This window comes from Leopardus geoffroyi, chromosome C1 (assembly GCF_018350155.1).
Source record: "Leopardus geoffroyi isolate Oge1 chromosome C1, O.geoffroyi_Oge1_pat1.0, whole genome shotgun sequence".
NCBI lineage: Eukaryota > Metazoa > Chordata > Mammalia > Carnivora > Felidae > Leopardus > Leopardus geoffroyi.
The window spans coordinates 155,820,032-155,842,110 of NC_059328.1; the positions used below are offsets into that span (position 1 = coordinate 155,820,032).

Genomic DNA, 22,079 nt, shown 5'->3' on the forward strand with positions numbered 1-22,079 from the left:
CACAGAACACAAGGGATGAGAGAACCGGAGGGGAGCTTCCATGCTCTCTCCAGGCACACGGCTCTTCCCGAATCTCCTCTACATGTTTACCAACGTGGAAGCTCCCAGTGCGACTTTTTAACACACTGTAAGTTGCATGCTGCAAAAACCTGTGTATGCCTGAAGAAGGGAAGGAGGTTGGAAGTATCAAGCTTATTTGCCTTACTGGCTTAGGTGTAATTGCTGCGCGGAGTCTGAGCTTCACAAAGTATGAGTAAACTTAAAATGGAGTTCAAAACTTGCTTATTAGTCTGCAAATCTTAAAGGCCAAATGGTCAGAAATTTGCCAAAGTAAGATGTGATTTCTCTTGGAGTAGAACTTCACTTGATTCTTTCAGAAATAGTAATCTAAATTTCAAAATAATGAGAAAAATAAACCAGTAAATTCAATCGGTACTTGAGCCTGTTCATTACCTATTTGGCACAATGCAAAAGTTAACATTACTCACATTTTTTTTTTTTTTTTTTTTTTTTTTTTTGGCGAGGATCTCACTTAAGACTATTTTTCCTTATCCTAAGATCATAAATATGTTCTCCTATATTTTCTTTTAAAAAATTAAAGCTTTTCTTTATTAGACTGGAATTTGTTTTTTAATCTAGTGAAAAGAACTTTCTGGGGGAGAAAGCCATGGAAGGTATTGGAGATTCCAGGGAGTAGGAATATATTAAAATATCTATCATGTCTTTCAGGAAGCTACAGATAATTGCTGAATTAAGAAGGAGGAGGGGCGCCTGGGTGGCTCAGTCGGTTAAGCAGCCGACTTTGGCTCAGGTCATGATCTCGCGGTCCGTGAGTTCGAGCCCCGCGTAGGGCTCTGTGCTGACAGCTCAGAGCCTGGAGCCTGTTTCAGATTCTGTGTCTCCCTCTCTCTGACCCTCTGTCTCTCTCTGTCTCAAAAATAAATAATCATTAAAAAAAATTTTAAAAAGGGGCGCCTGGGTGGCGCAGTCGGTTAAGCGTCCGACTTCAGCCAGGTCACGATGTCGCGGTCCGTGAGTTCGAGCCCCGCGTCGGGCTCTGGGCTGATGGCTCAGAGCCTGGAGCCTGTTTCCGATTCTGTGTCTCCCTCTCTGTCTGCCCCTCCCCCGTTCATGCTCTGTCTCTCTCTGTCCCCAAAATAAATAAACGTTGAAAAAAAAATTAAAAAAAAAATTTTTTTTTAAAGAAAAAAGGAGGAGGAAGGAAGGAAGGAAAAGAAAACAGTGAAGGGTAGGTAGTGACCAGACCCCCCCCCAAAAAAAAATTGAAGAATAAATGCATTTAAAACCATCAAAAGACATTGGATCTTTCAAGTACAGGGCAGGAAAAGAAAAGTCAAAAACAAAAGTTATTAAAGAAATAGAAAGAAACTTGGGAAAAATATTTGTATTAATCAGCTCTGGCTCTCAAAACAAAATACTGTAGACTGGGTGCCTTAAACAACAGAGATTTATTTCTCATGTTTTTGGAGGTTGGTAAGTCCAAGATCAAGATTCAGTTTTCTGGGAAGGGTTCTCTTCCTGGCTTGCAGAGGCTTTTTCACTGTATTCTCACATGGTGGAGAGGAAACATGCCTTCTGGCACCTCTTCTTTTATAAGGGCAATAACCCCATCACGAGGGTCACACCTTCGTCATCTCATTGAAATCTGTTTACCTCCCCAAGTCTGTCTCCAGTTGCCATCACATTGGGTGTTAGGGCTTCAACAAATGAATTCTGGAGGGACATAATACCCTTCCACTCCTGTGTATATGGCATTCATGTCATTCTCATATACAAAATACAAGTATGCCATTGCAGCAGCTCCAAAAGTCTTAACTCTTTCCAGCATCAATTCTAAAGTCAAAGCTGAAAGTCTCATCTAAATATCAAAATCAGATATGAATGAGACTCAAGGTATGATTCATCTGTGGCAAAATTCCTTTCCAGCTGTGGGCTTGTATAAAGTTATATTTAAGGGCAAAGACTGAGCATATTAACTATGGGATGAGGGGAATAAGAATAGTGATCATGAAAGAAAGGCAAAAATATAAGAAGAGGACAGGTAGAGATGCATGATGGCAATGTGCTTTTTAATTTAAAAGTATAATTGACCATTCTTTCAAACTGAACTCCAGTAGAAAAACAAAACAATAAAAGGAGAAGAAAGGAAGGGGATAAAAACCCTTTAATATTTGATGTTTATTATTGGGAGTTCTGAATGTCTTATTTAATACTTTATTTAAAAATGAACATATTGAGCATTTTAATTTATTGGTCCTCATAGGGAGAAGGGGAGTCTCTCTCCCATATATTTCTAAATGTGGAATTCTTTTTCATTACTTATTCATGCACTATTTATCGTTAATATTATTTATTACTGTACTACTACCATTATATCACTGCGATGCATTGATATAGTGATTCTTGTTTATCCTGTTTGTCCTTCCACATGTTCTTTCTAACTAAAGATTCATGTCTTCCAATTGTACTAGAATGTTCTCAGCTTTACCACTTTGGGTATTGTTTCTCCAATACTTCCTCAGTGTTTTTCTCATGCACTCCTATTAGAGATAAATTAGATCCTCTCACTAAATCTGTAATTTGACATCCATTTCTGAACTTCTTTTTTTTGTGTGTGTATTTTCACTCTTTATCTTACTTGCTTTTCTATGTTTGGTGTGCATTTTTTAAGAAGAAAATACTCTAATCCTTTCATTCTATTCCTTTTCAACCTATAAAAATCTGTTAAATTTTTAATTTCAGTGATTATACTTTTAATACCTGATATTTGGGACTAATTGTTTTTCATATTGCCCTTCTATGTGTTTCATGGTTACCTTTCTTCCTATGCCTTTGAGAATCTGCAACACAAAGATTTTAAGGTCATCTTCCATATTTTGTACTGTGTCTGAAGTGACAATCTCTTGAATTTTGATTTTTTTAATCTATTGCTTTTATTATTCTTTTCCTCATTTGTTTTAGAATTTTGGTTTGCAGGCTGATCTGTGATTACATCTGTCTCCCCTTCATTCTCTCTCTGTGCTCGTATTGTCTAGTTTTGGGTGTCTCAATTTGGTCTTTGTAATCCTGTGTATATAACCAGACCTTATATTGTCAGTTTAGCATTACATCTGGGGATAGTGGGGAGAACTCAGATTGAGTCACAGCCTAGGAAGTGGCTTGGTACCTACCCTTAATGGGAAGATTTTTCTGTTTTTTCCTCCATATGCTTAGGTATGCCTCTTTATATAAGTCATTTCCTTGGAAAAGTTGTAGCTTCTCTTTGTTTCCAATTCACAGGCCCAGATCCAAACCATAAGCCCGGATTCAGTGTGCACTTCAATGAGGCATTTTTAATCTCTGCTTCCCCCATCTATTGTAACTACTGCTGGAGGCAAAGCCCAGTAGACCGGAAGTTTCAACCGTGCTTTCTGTTTTTCACATCTGATATTTCATTACTGGTTCCATAGATGTTTATCTTATTTTTAAGGATTCCTTTTCTTTAAAAAAATTTTCCTTTCTAGACTTTCTCTATAATTGATATTTGTTTAATGTACAGAGCTCTGTCAAAGAGTGAACTGATCTCTGTCTTCTTTTTCATTAAAAACAAAACAAAAAATAACTTAAAGCTAAAAATAAGACTTATGAGATTCTTTTCAAATCATTTGAAAGAAATTATTTTCTCAGAGTCTTAAAATGTATAACTATAGGTTAGTCTCCATTATAAAATCTTTCATGAGGGCAGTGTTTCAAAAATTATTTTCCTGTATTTGTACAAATTATTTTTAATCTGCTAGTTGCTAGTCAAGATTTTTAAAGTTTAAAATGACATAATTGGGGGCTCCTGGGTGGCTCAGTCAGTTAAGCATCGGACTCTTGATCTCAGCTCAGGTCTTGATCTCAGGGTCAGAGAGTTCAAGCCCCATGTTGGGCTCCATGTTGGGCTGAGCATGAAGCTTACTTAACAAAAAAATAAAAATAAAAATAAAAAAATTAATTAAAAGAAAATATTAAAGAATATTTAAAATGACAATTATAACTTTTAGAGAGGTTACTTTTTTGTCTTTTGATCACATATCAGCAAAAGCATAATTGCAAATAACATTGCTTAATAGAGATACTTATTTTAATTATAGAGTCAAACTTATTTCCATGGTTTTATTTTGTAAAAATAAAACTTGGAGATTGAATGTGCTTTATCTGAGTCATTAATTTGGGCAAATTTCTTCAGTAGAAAGTAGTGTCACACCAAACCTTGTCAAAAGATAAAATTTTGAAAATGCATTAAAAATGGAGTAATAATTTTGCATGAATATTTGATCACAGATATAAATCTATTTTAAATTAATAACAAACATCAATTCAAATGTGTAGTATTACTTGTAGTGTGAGTTTTTACAATGCTGTAAAAATATTCACTTCTATGAATCATCTTTTTCAGATATTTGTCATAAAGTATTTATTCCTTTGTGTCTAACATGTTTAGAGAATACTAAGTACATACTTTTTCAGTAAAAAGTTGCTAACTTTATCTTTGTAACAGGTAATAATGTTGGAATGAAAGATAGTGAAAAGGTATCATTTTACTCCCTGAAAGACACAGTCAAAATACATCCCTATATTAGATTAAGATGCATTTAAGTGATTTTCGCTCTCTTTCAGTCTCTAGCAATTAGCTAGCTCTGATTTCGTGTCCTTTAATTTTCAAATTCATTCACTTAATTAATTTAGCAAGTTTGTAATTAAAAATATTCTAAGCCATTTTTAGTAGTCTTTAGCTTAGTGTTTTAATCGACAATTTTACCTAAAGAAATCTCATCATAAACTGGATACACAGAATCAAAGCTGACCAACTTTACATGAATTATATATAAAAAGAACACAGGCTCTGGAGTCAGACCTGAATGTGTATTCTGGCTTTACCACTTAATGCCTCGTGACCTTAATGCCACTTAAAGTGTCAGTTTTATCATCTGTGAAATGCTGGAAATAGCACATATCTGCTAGATTTGTTGGAGAATAAAATGAGGTAATATAAAATCATTATCATTTCAGGGACTCTCAGTGGTGATTATATCAGAGTTCTAGATTATGTATTTGATTTCTTGGAACCAAAGTATCCAGTCTTTAAAATATATGTATTTTAATCAATATCCCTTTTTTAAAATTTTATTTTATTATTATTATTTTGAGTACTTACTGTAAGGCCTGAGTCTAGGTTGGAAGTGCAAACATGAACTTGAATTCTAAGCTGGTGAGGAAAAAACATTGATAATTAGAAAATTTTCCTAATTTCCAGTAAAAAGGCAGATGAAATTTAGTCGGGAGTAAGAACCAAGAACTATAAAATAATTAGACTTTAAGAAAGCTATTATCTCTGTTTCTTTCTGTTACTCTCTGTCTCTATTTCTGGCATAAAATTTTCTCTCATCCCCATTTCTCCTTGTGGGTCAGCTTCTTTCATCTTTCTCCTCAGATTTCAAATTTCTTTGTTCAAGTTGCTTGTGGCAGCTTGGTGACTGCCATATTAGACTCTTTCAGTGCAGAGACTCTACTTCTAATCTCTCTAGGTAACAACTCTGCAGTCCTTGGAGACAGATTCCCATTGACCTGGTTTTGGTTGACTGTCCACCTACTTCAGTTGGTTGTGGCATGTGGCAGGGTCATGGAATCGGCCACTTATTCGGAAGAAACTGAGAACATCCAGGGGTCTAAGGATGTGGTCTGTATAGGCAGGAATAAGTTAGTTTCTATCTACTAATAAATATTCCAAAGAAGGGGAAATATATTATTCAGAGAAAAGGAACGACAAAAACTGCTACAGCATAGGCTGATTGAAATAAGATCAACCAAGTTGTATATGACTTCATGTAAATTTTCCCACATTGAAATATCTTAATATAATGCAGTGACAAAAAGAGAAATATTTATGAATATTGAAGAAACTGTTACATGAATCTAAGAATACCCTAGCAAAGACTTGTTGTCTTAATAAAATGTTATAATTGTTCAAAACCTTGTTTAGACACCTTTATAAATTATTGTTTTTTTGTAAACTTATTTGCTTCAATCACCTTTCTCTTGTGAACAAAGACAAAACATTTGGCTTCACTCTACTCCAGTGGTACAGATTGTTCCTCGAACCACAGCCAAATAGAAACTATTGGTTTGAAAGATGGGCAGGTGAGACTCTGTGTGTATGTGTTTTTCAATATGTATATGTTTATACAACAGTATTTGAGGAAGGATTTATGGTAGCTCGTTCAATATTGCATCAGAAAATATTACTTTACTATAAAGTATTTCAAATAGCATGTCCTACTGATAATGGGAAAAGGACATCACTCTACATTACACACACAAAAATCAATAGTATTATCTGGAATTTAGATCTAGGAAAAAAGAAGTGACATCCAAGGACAAAGGATAAGTCACACAGAAGTAGGAACATGATTTGGATTCTTAACACCAACTAATTCTATAGTGAGGAGAGTGAAATTTAAAATATCGCACCCAACTTGGAGAGGATAACTTACCTAAATTGAAAGAAAAAGCATTTCTCAGACTGTGTCAATCAGGGAAGTTAATAATATATGATTTACATGATAAAAATTACTCGTTTTCTTGAACAAAATTACTTTTAGTGTAGTTCAGATCAACTAATATTGAATGTCTACTGTGTATTAGATTCCATATTAAGTAAGTTTTGAGGAGAAAGAATTAATAAAAGTTACAGTGCATTCTTCTAAGGATTTTAAATGAGGATATTAGATGAGGAAAACATGAATACACATAAGTATTAATTCACTGTTCCTTTCAGAATGATAGAAGCATGTATACAGTACCAAAAAAAAATATGGGGCGCCTGGGTAGCTCAGTCGATTAAGTGTCTGACTCTTGGTTTTGGCTCAGGTCATGATCTTGAAGTTCGTATGATCAGACTCCCTATTGGGCTCTGAGCTGACAGTGCAGAGACTGCTTAGGATTCTCTCTCTCCCTGTCTCTCTCTGCCCCTCCCCTGCTTGTGCTCTTTCTCTCTCAAGATAAATAACTAAACATTTTTTAAAAATATGAAGAAAATTATGTTGAAACTACCAGTGTATAACTACAGTGTGAATCACTAATCCTATAGATTCCAGGCTAATAAAGACTAGAGATTCGCCATGAATCCTAATGGTGCCTTGTGAAAAGAATTGACAACAGATTTCTTTTCTATGGGGGCTTAAAACTTTAGGCCAAATGCTTGAGGTGTTAAATATTAAATAAAAAATCAGCCAATGAGTAATGCAATTTTTTTCCTTTTTATTATTTTTTTACAAATTTTGTTTTAAATGTTCATTTATTTTTGAGAGAGCGAGAGAGAGAGAGCATGAGCGGGGGAGGGGCAGAGAGAGAGGGACACACAGAATCTGAAGCAAGTTCCAGGCTCCGAGCTGTCATCACAGAGCCTGACACGGGGCCCAAACTCACAGACCGTGAGATCATGACCTGAGCTGACCTGAGCTGACCTGAGCTGAAGTCGGACGCTCAACCAACTGAGCCACTCAGGCGCCCCTCCTTTTTGTTTTATATAGTAGGGCCTTCCCATGCATCTGAAATCAAGTTTGATAGACAGTTACCTACTTCATGCCTTGCATGCCTTGTTTAGGGAATTGGTTCCCCTTCAACATGACCCCACTTGGGACTCCTGTTTGTGTCAGATCTCAAACAATGTTCCTGGATTTCTTGTACCTGTTTTTCACTCTATAGACCCAGTTTATTTCTTGCCTATGACATTGTATGGTTTTCTTGTTATGACCTTATTATGCTCTAGCTATATTTGAAGGCTATCCCTCATTCACATGCTCAAATTTGGCATGATTGATATTGCCTGTATTTTGTCTTGATGACCTAAGCTCTGCCTAAATTATGTATCAGTTGTGACATATAATTTTTCATGCCTTGATTATCTGGCCCAGATTTTGTCCCTTTCCCCTTGCAGCTTGCTGTAAAAATTTTGGGATTATATTAAGGATATATAATAGTTTTCCTGTAATGCTCAAAATCTGATTTTTATTTGGTTATTATATCAAGGTTTTACAAATTTTAAGCAAAGGCTATATTTATTTTAATTCTCACTGTATCTGAAGATCCCATAAGACCCGCTCCCTTCTTTCTCCCAGTGCCCGTGTGAAACATCTTGGGTAAGTCTGTGATTAGAAGCTTAACTTGAATATGCTCAGAAAACACTTCCAACAGTAGTGTGAGTGAATGGTTTGGTAGACTATGGAAACCATAGGGTAGGTTCCTTAGCACTAGGATCTCTGATTGCAGTGTTATTGTCTGTGCTTAGATATTTGACTTCAACAGATTTGACAACCTCAATTGTGATTACATACATTAATAATATTTTATTGATGTTTCCATTGAGGCAACATGTAGAACATGGGACAAAGATATGGATAGATGAGAGGCAGTGTTAGAGTGAAGTGAATGGAAGGATTCTAATGATACCATATATACTAATTACTGAGACTGGTAATTAGGATGTATCTGTCCTAATTTTAGATTTGCCTCTGACTATAATTGGTAAATCATTGAACCCATGTTTTCAAGATTTTCTTTTGAAAATGAAAGAGATTAGGTTTGATACTTGAAAGTGACTTTGCTCACCCTGTGTAAATTTTGGCATGGATGTTAGGGCTTCGTTCTTTGCTCTAGGTTATTTTTATTAAAAATAAAAATATTCTTTTTTTAACGTTTATTCATTTTTGAGAGGCAGAGACAGAGCGCAAGCGGGGGTGAGGCAGAGAGAGAGGGAGACACAGAATCCGAAAGAGGCTCCAGCTCTGAACTGTCAGCACAGAGCCCAATGTGGGGCTCCAACTCAAGAGGTGTGAGATCATGACCTGAGCTGAAGTTGGATGCTTAACCTACTGAGCCACCCAGGTGCCCTCAAAATAAAAATATTCTTATTGCTTTAAACATCACTGAAATGGTAACAATTTGTAAATTATAAAATGGAAAAAGTAAGATATAGACCATCAAAAAATATTGTAAAAACTTTTGAGGTGTGGGGGTTACTTATATTTAAATATCCTTTTAATATGGGATATTAGTAAGAAACATAGAGTGCAAAAACACAGAACTGGCAATTGTATATGTTAGTGGCATTGAGCACCCTGAGTTCTTGTATTTCATATTCTTTCGTATTCTTTCCATATTCTTCTAATTTTTAGTTATTCAATTCTCTCTTAATTCTGAACTCCTTCCTTTCTTCTAGTCAAAGATTTATAAACCATATATTATAAGGCATAAATATATGATAGAAGTTGAATTTTTCACTCCTCTCAAGAACACATGTGTTTAAGCAGGGTGAAAGCTTTAAGCCAAATAAATGACTGGCATTACATGTGGAAATATAGGGATCAGCCCATGGTCAAAAAGTTTTCCTTTCTTTTTCTTTTAAACAGCAGAACCTCAGTGCACCTGAAATCAAGCATTGGCAATTAATTAACTGTTTTGTACTAAAACAATGCTGTTCTTAAATTCATTATTTATTCTCTTATATTTCAGAAAAATTTATATGTGAATTATTCATAGCACAAAATCTGCTTAAATGTTGTATTTTCCATGTCATAGTTATGCAGACATTAAAAAAATAGGACAAAACACCAAATGCATAAAAATTGAAGTAAATTGAATTTGATTTTACCTATACTGTCTAAACCTAAGACAGTAGACAAATGACTTTTTTTTCTTGGTACTTTTATACAATTATATGCTGAAGGAGAGGAAGAAACATTACTTTAAACCTAGGGAATTTGAGTATTTTATACTATGGAGCTGAGAGTGTTGGACTGCTTTGAGAGCCAGGTCATATTTGCAGTTTTCAAAGGTGGTATGGATATCTGGGTCTGTGGAAACAGTCTTGTCGAAATGGTATAAGTACAGTCCAGAGAGAAAGTGATGGAGAATAACACATCAATGGAGTCTGACCATTTTTAATCCCTTCATTGTAGATTTACTGGTCTTAGTTCCTGTGGCTTGGGAGAAGTAATTTTATTGGTATTCCCTGTTTACATTTTCCTTTTTATTTCTAGAGTATTAGAAACACAACATCACAAGATAACAGTTTGTAAATAGAGTGTTAAAAAGCATACAGAACTTAATTTGATTTGCCTTTGAGATTTATTACCTTGAAAAAAGAGGCATAGGAGAGAAAATCAAGAACTTCATTGTACAACAAATTGAATGAGACTGACAGCTGAGATGTTAGAATATAAACTAATTGCTTAATATGTAATCTGGTTATAAACAAACATTATGATGCTTGTCTATGTTCATCTCCATGAAGGGTAGATCATTTCTGCTTGAGAGCTATGCCAATAAATTAAAAATACAGTATAAGCATTGTTCTGTCTTTTCACATGAATGCATATGAGTACTTGTTGTTCCTCCTATTTAAAAAAAATGCTTCACTTAATAAGGGCTGAACTGAGGCTCTGATGGGCAGTCAAATTAAACTCATATTACAAGACAAAATGATCTTCCTATCCATTCATAACTGTAACACCCAGTATCATTACTCATTATATATAGTGTGGACTTCTAATTTAGCCTTCTAGAAGGCTGAATTTAATGGCATTTATGTTGTTATATATATATGTATATATATATGTACATATATATATATTGGGGTGTGTGTATATATATATATATACATATATATGTATATATATATATATATTGGTTCATTTAAAAATGTATAAACTTACCATTATTCCATACTCAAAATCTTGGGCATAATTCACAAGAGTTAAAACTTAAAATAATGTGTGCAAAGAGCAATGCAAAGAAGTTTTAAGGTTTTTTGTTTTTCAGTTAAATTGAAGCTAAAGTTTTTTGACTACACTTTACCTGGTGCTGTATTGTTATTTTTAAAGCATCACTGGAATTTATTCCATTTGAAAATATGAAGACTTTCTGGTAGAATTTGAAACCATTGAAAGTAGCAAAGGCCATCCAGAAAAATTGTGTTTTTACTACTGGACTGCTACCTTACTTAGGGACTATTAATTTGAAGTGATTATAACACAGTGTGAAAACTATTGCATTTATAAAACATCAAGCCTGATTTCCTTTGTAAAAAGTCTCACCAGTCTGAGATGTTAAATATAAATTATTCAATAGTTAGTTCTTATGCTTTTTAAGTGATTGTGCACTATAAATAAGGGATGGTTTCAAAATACAGAGTTCGCAGGGGACTATAGCTTCCAGCTAAGATGGAGTGGAGTAACAGGATTTACACTTTTGCATGAAAACAAAACAACTCTCTCTATAAATATATTTCACTTATTGGAAACCAGATAACACAGGACCATGATCTCATCCTAATCTCTCCTGCCTCCCTCCATCTCTGGTTTTATCCTAAATTTTGAAGTGGAAAAACTAATTCCACAAGCACCTACTTCATCTGCCAGTCTTCCATGGCTGACAGGGTTCACAAGAATATATAAAGAGTACAAGAGTAAGGAATTATGGAGAAAATACCATTAATTATTGAAATATTCTGCTCAGGCAATTAAGATGAAGGTGTCAGGTACAGGTTTGGATGCTAGTTGGGGCCTCTGAGCTTTGACCAGATCAAATGGTCAAATGGTTATTTGGTAGATTTTTCTGGTCTTTCTCTCATTTGATACCTGTTCTAAGTTATTCTTTGTTTTAAATCTGTCATCTCTTGTTACTCTCCTTGAAAGTGTCAATAGAAAGCAAATTTACTTATGGTTTGGTAACGATATTTTTTTATTTTGGTAACTGTGACTAGGATACCCAAGAAGCAAAAAAGTAGAGGTAAATGAAATATTTTTAGTATAGTTGGCCCAAGTCTGAGTGAACTACTACAGTTGCCTAAGGGAAATTGTGCTTAATACAGAGCTGCTGCAAATTAGAGCTAATTACCATCATTTACATTTTCATAGATAATACTCAAGGACAAAAAGGATACAATTAATGATATTTTCATCTCTTTTATGGAAATGTGACTTCTGGAAGATTCAATAAATACATAAATAGCCAAAGAACAAGATTTCATTTTCAGAAACTTGGCCTATGATTTCAGATTTATTTGATCCTAGAAATGACAAAGAATTGATAACTTGATAAAAAAGCCCTAAATTTAATGGGGGTAGATAAGATCATATGGTCATTTCCAAACGTTAATACTATTCAAATCAATAATACATTTAAAAAATAAAATATTAAAAATTTTATTTAATTTACTTTAAAATATATTTAAAGATAAATTTATTTAACATTTATTTAAAATTAAAATTTAGGTGTTTCAAATCTAAGAGATTTCTTTTTTTTTTAATATATGAAATTTATTGTCAAATTGGTTTCCATACAATAGCCAGTGCTCATCCCAAAAGGTGCCCTCCTCAATACCCATCACCCACCCTCCCCTCCCTCCCACCCCCCATCAACCCTCAGTTTGTTCTCAGTTTTTAAGAGTCTCTTATGCTTTGGCTCTCTCTCCCACTCTAACCTCTTTTTTTTTTTTTTTCCTTCCCCTCCCCCATGGGTTCCTGTTAAGTTTCTCAGGATCCACATAAGAGTGAAACCATATGGTATCTGTCTTTCTCTGTATGGCTTATTTCACTTAGCATCACACTCTCCAGTTCCATCCACATTGCTACAAAGGACCATATTTCATTCTTTCTCATTGCCATGTAGTACTCCATTGTGTATATAAACCACAATTTCTTTATCCATTCATTAGTTGATGGACATTTAGGCTCTTTCCATAATTTGGCTATTGTTGAGAGTGCTGCTATAAACATTGGGGTACAAGTGCCCCTATGCATCAGTACTCCTGTATCCCTTGGGTAAATTCCTAGCGGTGCTATTGCTGGGTCATAGGGTAGGTCTATTTTTAATTTTTTTGAGGAACCTCCACACTGTTTTCCAGAGCGGCTGCACCAGTTTGCATTCCCACCAACAGTGCAAGAGGGTTCCTGTTTCTCCACATCCTCTCCAGCATCTATAGTCTCCTGATTTGTTCATTTTGGCCACTCTGACTGTAAGGTGATATCTGAGTGTGGTTTTGCAAATCTAAGAGATTTCAACTAAGAAAAGGAAAAGTATCTATGGTTATAAGTAGGGCTTTTTGATGTGCTCAGGTTTTAAATATGAATTTATAAATTATGTAAGAAGTGTTACATAACCATAATAAAATAAAAATACCCCACAAAAATACAGTTGAAAGTTACAGACCTTAAAGAAGTTGTTAATGAATACTTAAGGCTATTTTCACAACAAGAACAGGAAAGAATTCCTATTTGGAATAAATGATATAAAATTAAGAAGGAGGGGAAGAGAGTGAGACCGAGAAAACACAAAATTACTACTTTTGTTTTTTGGGTTTTTTTGGCGATTTGCTTCCTTAGTAGGAAATGTGTACAGATTTTAGAGTATTTACATTGGAGAACACCAAGAAATATTACATATTGAGGATATGAATATAACATTGCTGTTGGTAATCTTTTAGATATAACAGACATTATACAATATATTAGAAGATCGAATATTCACAAATGTTGATGTTGTTTAAAAAAAAAAGGAAAAAGTAAACTGAAGATCAAGAGTTCAGTCCTTGACAGTACCTGTGACAAGTTACTAAAACTAATTACTTTTAAATTATTAAAAAAAAATTAATCTCTGGCTTTATTTAGAACATTTCTCTGCAAGATATTTTTCCTTTTTTAAAAATATTTTTTGACTTGGTTAATATCACTGCTATAGACGAATAACCTTACCTAAATAAGAGTGGTTAAGTACAAGTTTAATATGAGCCAAGATAGTATGACTTAAAAGTTACATGAAAAATATCCAGCAGCTCGATTATAGCAGCAGCAAAGAATCAAATAGAAGAACAAAGATAACAAAAGAGAAACCTCATGGATTACAACTTCATTGGAGCCAGACAACAGGGGATTTAACTTTTGCTTAGGACATTAAAAGATATGCAGACTTCACTCCTGGAGTAACACAAAGGGAAACCTAGATAAAATAGAAAATCATAGTTATCTATAGGACTACTGAAGAGCAGTGAAGAAAGTCTTGAAAGTCTTGATGAACCAATTCCCAGAAAGAGAAGCAATTCATATGTGAGTAGTAAAAGCCCCAGAGCAGTTCTGGGGCAACTACTAGGTCTGGTGAGGCAGGCAGTGAGAGGAAGTCTGGCAAAAATATGAGAATTGACTTATGGGGGTGAGGCCAAATGAGCTATTGGTTAAAATAGGTGCAGGCAGGAATGATTATAGTCTTGAATATAGTCAAAATGAGAGAATAGTTGGCTTTGTTCAACAATTGTCTCTGCTCCCCAACACCATTACCAGTTTTGCTGGTACAGTGAAGGTAGGGCTGAAAAACAAGAGAACAAACCAAAGCACAACAAATCAATCAGTCTAATGCCAAGCACTTTAATGCTGAGGAGAGAAGTAACAAAACAGGCGAGAATAAGTTTAAAGAAATAATGGTTAGACAGTTTCCAAGTTTTATGAGAGACATTGAATTACAAATTTAAGATATTAAGCAAATTCCAAACAAGATAATCCAAGAAAATCACACATAGGCACATCATAGTAATACTACTGAAAATTTATGATAAATTCTAAAAGCATCCAGAGAAAACAGTCACATTGTGTACAGAGAAACAAAGTTAATATGGTGCCCAACTTTTCATTGTGAAAAAAGCATACCAGAAGGTATTGAATGATAGCTTTTAAAGTTGTTTAGAGTGGTGCCTGGGTGGCTCAGTTGGTTGAATGACTCTTGATATCAGCTCAGGTTGTGATCTCACAGTTGTGAGATTGAGCCCTGTGTTGGAATCTGTGCTGAGTGTGGAGCCTGGTTGGGATTCTCTCCTTTCTCTACCTTCCCCCACTCATGCACTCCCTCTCTCTGTCTCAAATAAATATTTAAAAAAATCATTTGAAAAAACCCAACAAACAAAAAAACCCAACTATAAATACAGGTTTATATGTCCAACAAAAATAACCTTCTAAAGTAAAGGTGAAATAAAGACATTCTTCAGATTAAAAAAGGCAATGGAATTGCAGTGGCCAAAAGCTCTGCACCGTAAGAAATGCTAAAGGCAGTTTTCAGTCTAAAAATAAGTAATACAAATTGGAAAGGTAAATCTACAGGAAGCTTTGAAGACCACTATAAATGGTAAGTATGTAAATATAAAAGACTTTTCATTTCCTAATTTCTTCAGAATACAAATTATGTCTGTAAAGCACAAACAGTAACATTTTGTAGTGGGGTTTATGTCACAAATAGTGATAAATTGCATCATAAAAATAGCATAAAGGATAGCAAGAGAGAAACATGGAACATTACTTTTGTAACCATCTTACATTATACTAAACTAGTGTAATATTTTTATTTTAATTCCAGTATAGTTAACATACAGTGTTATATTAGTTTCAGGTATACATTATAGTGATTCAACAATTTTATACATTACTCAGTGCTCATCACAATAAGTGCACTCTTAATTCCCTTCATCTGTTTCCCCATCCCCCTATTTACCTCCTCTAATAACCATCAATTTTCTGTCTATGGTTAAGGGTCTATTTTTTGGCTTGTCTTTTTTTCCTTTATTCATTGTTTCTTAAATTCCACATATGAGTGAAATCATACAGTATATGACTTTCTCGACTGACTTATTTCACTTAGGATTATACTCTCTAGTTTCATCCATGTTGTTGCAAATGGCAAGATTTCATTGTTTTTTATGACTGAGTAATATTCCATTACATATATCACTTCTTCCCTAGCCATTCATCTACCAATGGACACTTCCATAATTTGGCTACTGTAAATAATGCTACAGTAGACATAAGGGTGCTTATCTTTTCATATTAATGTTTTTATATTCTTTGGGTAAATAACCAGTAGTGGAATTATTGGATCATATATAGTAATTCTATTTTTAATTTTTTGAGGAACCTCCATACTGTTTTCCACAGTGGCTGCACCCCCCAGCAGTTTGCCTTCCCCCCCAAGTAGTGCACAAGTGTTCCTTTTTCTCCATATTCTTGTCAACACTTGTTTCTTGTGTTTTTGATTTTAGCTATTCTGACAGGTGTGGGGTGATATCTCATTGTGGTTTTGATTTGCATTTCCCTGATGATTAGGGTGTTGAGCATCATTTGGAGAAATGTCTGTTCATGTCTGCTGCCCATTTTATAATTGGATTATTTGTTTTTTCATGTATTGAGTTGTACAAGTTCTTTATATATTTTGGATACTAACATTTTATAGGATGTGTCATTTGCAAATATCTTCTCCCATTGAGTAGGCTCTCTTTTAGTTTTGTTGATTGTTTCTTTTGTTATGCAGAAGGTTTTTATTTTATTTTTTTTTTAAATTTTTTTTTTCAACGTTTATTTATTTTTGGGACAGAGAGAGACAGAGTATGAACGGGGGAGGGGCAGAGAGAGAGGGAGACACAGAATCGGAAACAGGCTCCAGGCTCTGAGCCATCAGCCCAGAGCCTGACGCGGGGCTCGAACTCACGGACCGCGAGATCGTGACCTGGCTGAAGTCGGATGCTTAACCGACTGCGCCACCCAGGCTCCCCAAAGAAGGTTTTTATTTTTGATGTAATTCCAGTAGTTTATTTTTGCTTTTGTTTCCCTTGCTTCAGGATACATATCTAGAAAAATGTTTCTATGGCCTATATCAGAGAAATTATTGCCTGTACTCTCTTTTATGGTTTTTATGGTTTCAGGTCTTCCATTTAGTTCTTTAATCCATTTTGCATTTATTTTTGTGTATAGCATAAAAAAGTGGTCCAGTTTCATTCTTTTGCATGTAGCTGTCCAGTTTTCCCGGTACCATTTGTTGAAGAGACTGTCTTTTTTCCATTACATATTCTTGCTTCTTTGTCAAAGATTAATTGATCATGTAATTGTGGGTTTATTTCTGGGCTCTTTATTCTGTTACATTGATTTATGCATCCGTTTTTGTGCCACTACCATACTGATTTGGTTACTACAGCTTTGTAGTATATCTTGAAATCTGGTATTGTGATACCTCCAGTTTTGTTCTTCATTTTCAAGATTGCTTTGGCTAATTGAGGTCTTTTGTGGCTCCATACAAATTTTGGGATTTTTGTTCTAGTTCTGTGAAAAATGTTACTGGTATTTGATAGGGTTGCATACAATATGTAGATTGCTTTGGGTAGCATATACATTTTAACAATATTTGTTCTTCCAATCCATGAACATAAAATATCTTTCCATTTGTTCTTTGTTGCCTTCAGTTTCTTTCACTAGTGTTTTATAGTTTTTAGCATACAGGTCTTTCACCTCCTTGGTTAAGTTTATTTCTAGTTGTTTTATTATTTTTGGTTCAATTGTAAGTGGGGTTTTTCCCCCTTAATTTCTCTTTCGGCTGCTTCATTATTAGTGTGTAAAAATGCAACAGATTTCTGTATATTGATTTTGTATCCTGAGACCTTATGCAATTCATTTATCACTTCTAGCAGATTTTTGGTGGAGTCTTTAGCCTTTTTTATATATAACATCATGTCATCTGCAAATAGTGAATATTTTTCTTCTTCTTTACCAATTTGGATGCCTTTTATTTCTTTTTCACGTCTGATTGCTGTTTCTAGGACATCTAGTACTGTGTTGGAAAAAAAGTGGTAAGGATGGACATCCTTGTATTGTCCCTGATCTGAGGGGGAAAGATCTGTTTTCACCATTGTACATGATGTTAGCTATGGGTTTTTGACATATGGCTTTTATTATGTTGAGGTATGTTCCTTCCAAACCTACTTTGTTGAGGGTTTTTATCATGAATGGTTATACTTTGTCAAATGCTTTTACTGCATGTATTGAAATTGTCATATGGTTTTAATCCTTTCTCTTGCTGAGATGATGTATCACACTGATTGATTTGCAAATATTGAACCACCCTTGCAATCTAGGAATAAATCCCACTTGATTGTGGTGAGTGATTATTTATAATGTATTGTTGGATTCAAGTTGCTAATATTTTGTTGAAGATCTTTGCATCGATGTTCATCAGATATTGGCCTGTAGTTTTCATTTTTCAAAGTGTCTTTATCTGGTTTTGGTATCAGGGTAATGCTGGCTTCATAGAATAAATTTGAAAGCTTTCCTTCTATTTTTTGCAATAGTTTGAGAAAATAGGTATTAATTCCTCTTTAAATGTTTGGTAGAATTCACTTGTAAAGCTATCTGGTGTGGGTTCAGCTTTTGGCTTTGTCCTGCAAAGTTGATGGTGGCAGAAAGAATTACTCAAGACTCTATGCAAGTCAAGAGAGATGAGAGGGAGGCTAAGAGAAGTCTCCCCAAACTTCTCTCAAGCTCCTGTGTTTAATAAGCACACATTTAGGGAAACAACATGCAATATGTCAGTGGGCTATGTGACAGTAGGGACATATTCAAAAAAGCAGAAAAACAAATTAAGGCTTTCCCAAGACTTCAAAAAAAAAAAAAAAAAAAACAGATGCAGAAAACAGGGTAGAAAACAGGATAAGATATTTGTGCAATAACATGGTCTAAGGAATTTATGAGCACAGGCAGAATCTAACCCTTAGATATACATTAACTAGAGAAGTGAAGTGTGGCATGCTTTTTTCAGGAAGGCCAGAAAGCAGGGTTCTGCTTTGCAATGCATTCCCTATAATCTCCTAACCCAGGATATAGCTATTTCATTTCCCATAGTCTGGTCCTGGACTTTGCCTTTTTGGGAATTTTTTGATTACTGATTGAATCTCATTGTTGGTAATTTGTCTGTTCAAATTTTCTATTTTTCCCTGACTCAGTTGTAAGAGGTTATATATTTCTAGGAAATTATCAATTCCTTCTAGGTTGTCCAATTTGTCTAAATTGCATGAAAGTTTTTCCTAATATTTTCTTATAATCCTTTGTATTTCTGTGGTGTTGTTATTGCTCCTCTTTTCTGAGTTTATTTATTTGAGTCCTCTCTATCTTTCTAATGAGTCAATTTTGTTGATCTTTTCAAAGAACCAGCTCAGCTCCTGCTTTCATCGATTTCTTCTATTGTTTTGTTTGGTGGTTTAGTTTCTATGTTGTTTATTTATGCTCTACTATTGATTATCTCCTTCCTTCTATTGGTTTTGGATTTTGTTTATTCTTCTTTTTCTAGCTCCTTTAGGTGTAAGGTTAAGTTGTTTATTTGACATTTTTCTTGCTTCTTGAGTTAGGTCTGTTTTGCTATAAACTTTCCTCTTAGAACAGTTTTTGCTGCCATCCCAAAAGTTTTGGACCATTGTGTTTTCATTTTCATTTATCTCCATGTACCTTTTTATTTTCTCTTGGATTTCTTGGTTGACCCATTCACTGTTTAGTAGTATGTTATTTAACTTTTCTGTATTTGTGTTTTTTCTGGATTTTTTTTTTTTGTAATTTCCAGTTTCTTAGCATTGTGGTTGGAAAAGATGCATGGTATGACTTAAATCATTTGCATTTGTTGAGACTTCTTTTGTGGCCTAATATGTGATTTATTCTGGAGAATGTTTCATGTGCACTTGAAAAGAATGTGTATTCTACTGTTTTAGAATGGAATGTTTTGAATTTGATCTAATTTGGTCTAATGTATCATTTGGTTAGATCCATTTGGTCTAATGTATCATTCAAAGCCACTGTCTCCTTGTTGATTTTCTAAACTGGTATAATATTAATTCAAGAAAGACTGATAAATTAAGGATACTATTTTAGTATTTAGAGCAATCACTAAAACATTAAAACAGAGGTATACATAAAAATAACACAGGGAGTAAAATGAAGTGTCAAAAGGATTATTTGGAAGTACTCAGTTAATCCAAACAGTCAGAAAAAGAGGATAAAAAGAACAAAGAACAGAGGAGAAAATAGAGAACATATAGTAATTCAGCTAACATAATTAATCATTAAATTATATTAAATTTAAATGGATTAAATACTCCAGTGAACAGGTAGAGATTGACAGAATGGGCTGAAACAAAACAAAAACACAATTCAACTATCTGATGTTCACAGGAGCTGCATTTTAATTTTTACTATATTTGCTCTATATTTTTATTTTGAAGTTATTTCTAACATTAGAATATTATGAGAATAGTGTAGAGAATTCCCCAATTATCCTCTGTTCAGATTCACTTATTGCCCACACATCACTACACAACAACTATATGAAAAAATAAATCCTCTTGAGTCATCAGGGTTCAGAGAGGTTATATGACTTCCCTAAGGCTTCACAGCTAGTAAGCTTTTATTGGTGTTGCAGTACAAACTCAGGCAGCCCTAAGTCCAGAACATATGTTCTTAAATATTATGCCTTATGTATAGTAATGTGTATAAAGGTAGTTGTGAACTGTCAGTGTCAATATTCAAATGTAAGTTGAGCTGGCTTCATAATAACCATTTTGTATCTCAATATAAAATAATTAGTTATCCAAAAATAATTGGTTAAAAGTCCAATGTGAAGGTTTCTAGAGTAGAAACCTTATCACAGGGGTTGCTCAAGGTTACTGCTAAATGACGGTATTTCAGGGATAGTATATAGAGGGATCCTGCCTTGCATAGAAGATCAAGTAAAATGGAAGAAAAAGGCCTCTTCAGATTCTAAGAATATTATTTGATATTTTGTTGGAATACTCACAATTTCAGTTTCCTGATTTGCCCTTCTTCTCCAGTCCAAAAAATATATTGTATCCCTTAGAGGTCATCTTTATTTATCAGTAGATTTTCATTGTGTTCATAATTGCCTTAGGTATTAAGGTACTTTCCAGATATAAAGAAAAATTTTCATAGTGTTAAATAAAAGGGGGTTCTTATATCTTATTAATACTTAAACTTCATTAAAATTTTCAGGCTCCATTAAACTTAGTTAAGCCTCATTAAATGAGGCTTAGTGTCTTTAGCCTTCTTAAACCAAGCTGGGAATAACGAAACTTTTTGAAATCCTTATGATACTTTTTAAAGACTAGATAAGACTGGTTAAGCATCAAAAGCTAATTAACCTGGGATCATTTAACATCTTTTCTTCATGGTTGATAGAACACTTAAATTGTTAAATCGGTTTGAATTCCATTAAATAGTTTTAAATTAAATTAAATTAAATATTATTTTAATATAAATATAATTATATATATTTTATATATATATAAATATATATATTTGAAGGAACCCACAGTTATTTTTGGATAGCCATAATAAATATTATTTTAATATAAATATAATTATATATATATTATATATATATAAATATGTATATTTGAAGGAACCCACAGTTATTTTTGGATAACCATTTGCTCTTTGGTGAGCTGTTAGACTGTTTCTTTGTTTCAGTACCATATGAATTAATATTTGAGAATATCTCTACGGTATTTAGAAAGTTAAATATTCTTAATAATTTCTTTTTACTTTATTTCCATTCCATTAAAGAACTGTACCAATCAGAATAAGGTAATGTAAAATGGTAATTAAATGTTTGAAAAACGGTTAAAAAAAAAGTAACATTAGTTCATTCTTTTAACAAATATTTTCACTTAAGCATGGGATGCTTCTACTCATGTAGTACATTATCAGTGATTGGTTAATACCCAGGTCGTGAAGGACAGTTAACTTGAATTAATCACTTAATTCCCAGGGGCAGACTCTACCAGGTTACGGTGGCAATGCCAGAGCTGTGTAGAAGAGGGCATGTCCTTAGTCCAAAACCCTACTCTGAGTCCCTTACAACTTGCCAAGTGCTTTATATAGCATCTTTTTTATTGACACTTCCAGTGCTATTGGACATGGCCGGTAATAAGGCCTAAAAAGTGGGGACAGCTTGTTTGGGTCTGCTATGGAGTCCTTTCTCCATTCAGACCCCATGCTAAACTGGCTGGTGAATGAGTTCGAAGAATAGACACCAATATGGTATGTGTTTCCTCTAGTTATCCTAAGAATCCAAACAAACAGTATACTTCTTTCCTCATAGGATATAGTATAGATTGTCTCACATTAAAAGGGATATTCCAGCATACTTCTTTTTTCTGGATAAGGAGATGT

General features: G+C 34.0%; 1 pseudogene; it reads right to left on the reverse strand.

Annotated features, from left to right (window-relative positions):
- The window catches only part of LOC123596900, a 66,234-nt pseudogene that overhangs the window by 1,156 nt on the left and 42,999 nt on the right, over positions 1-22,079 (reverse strand).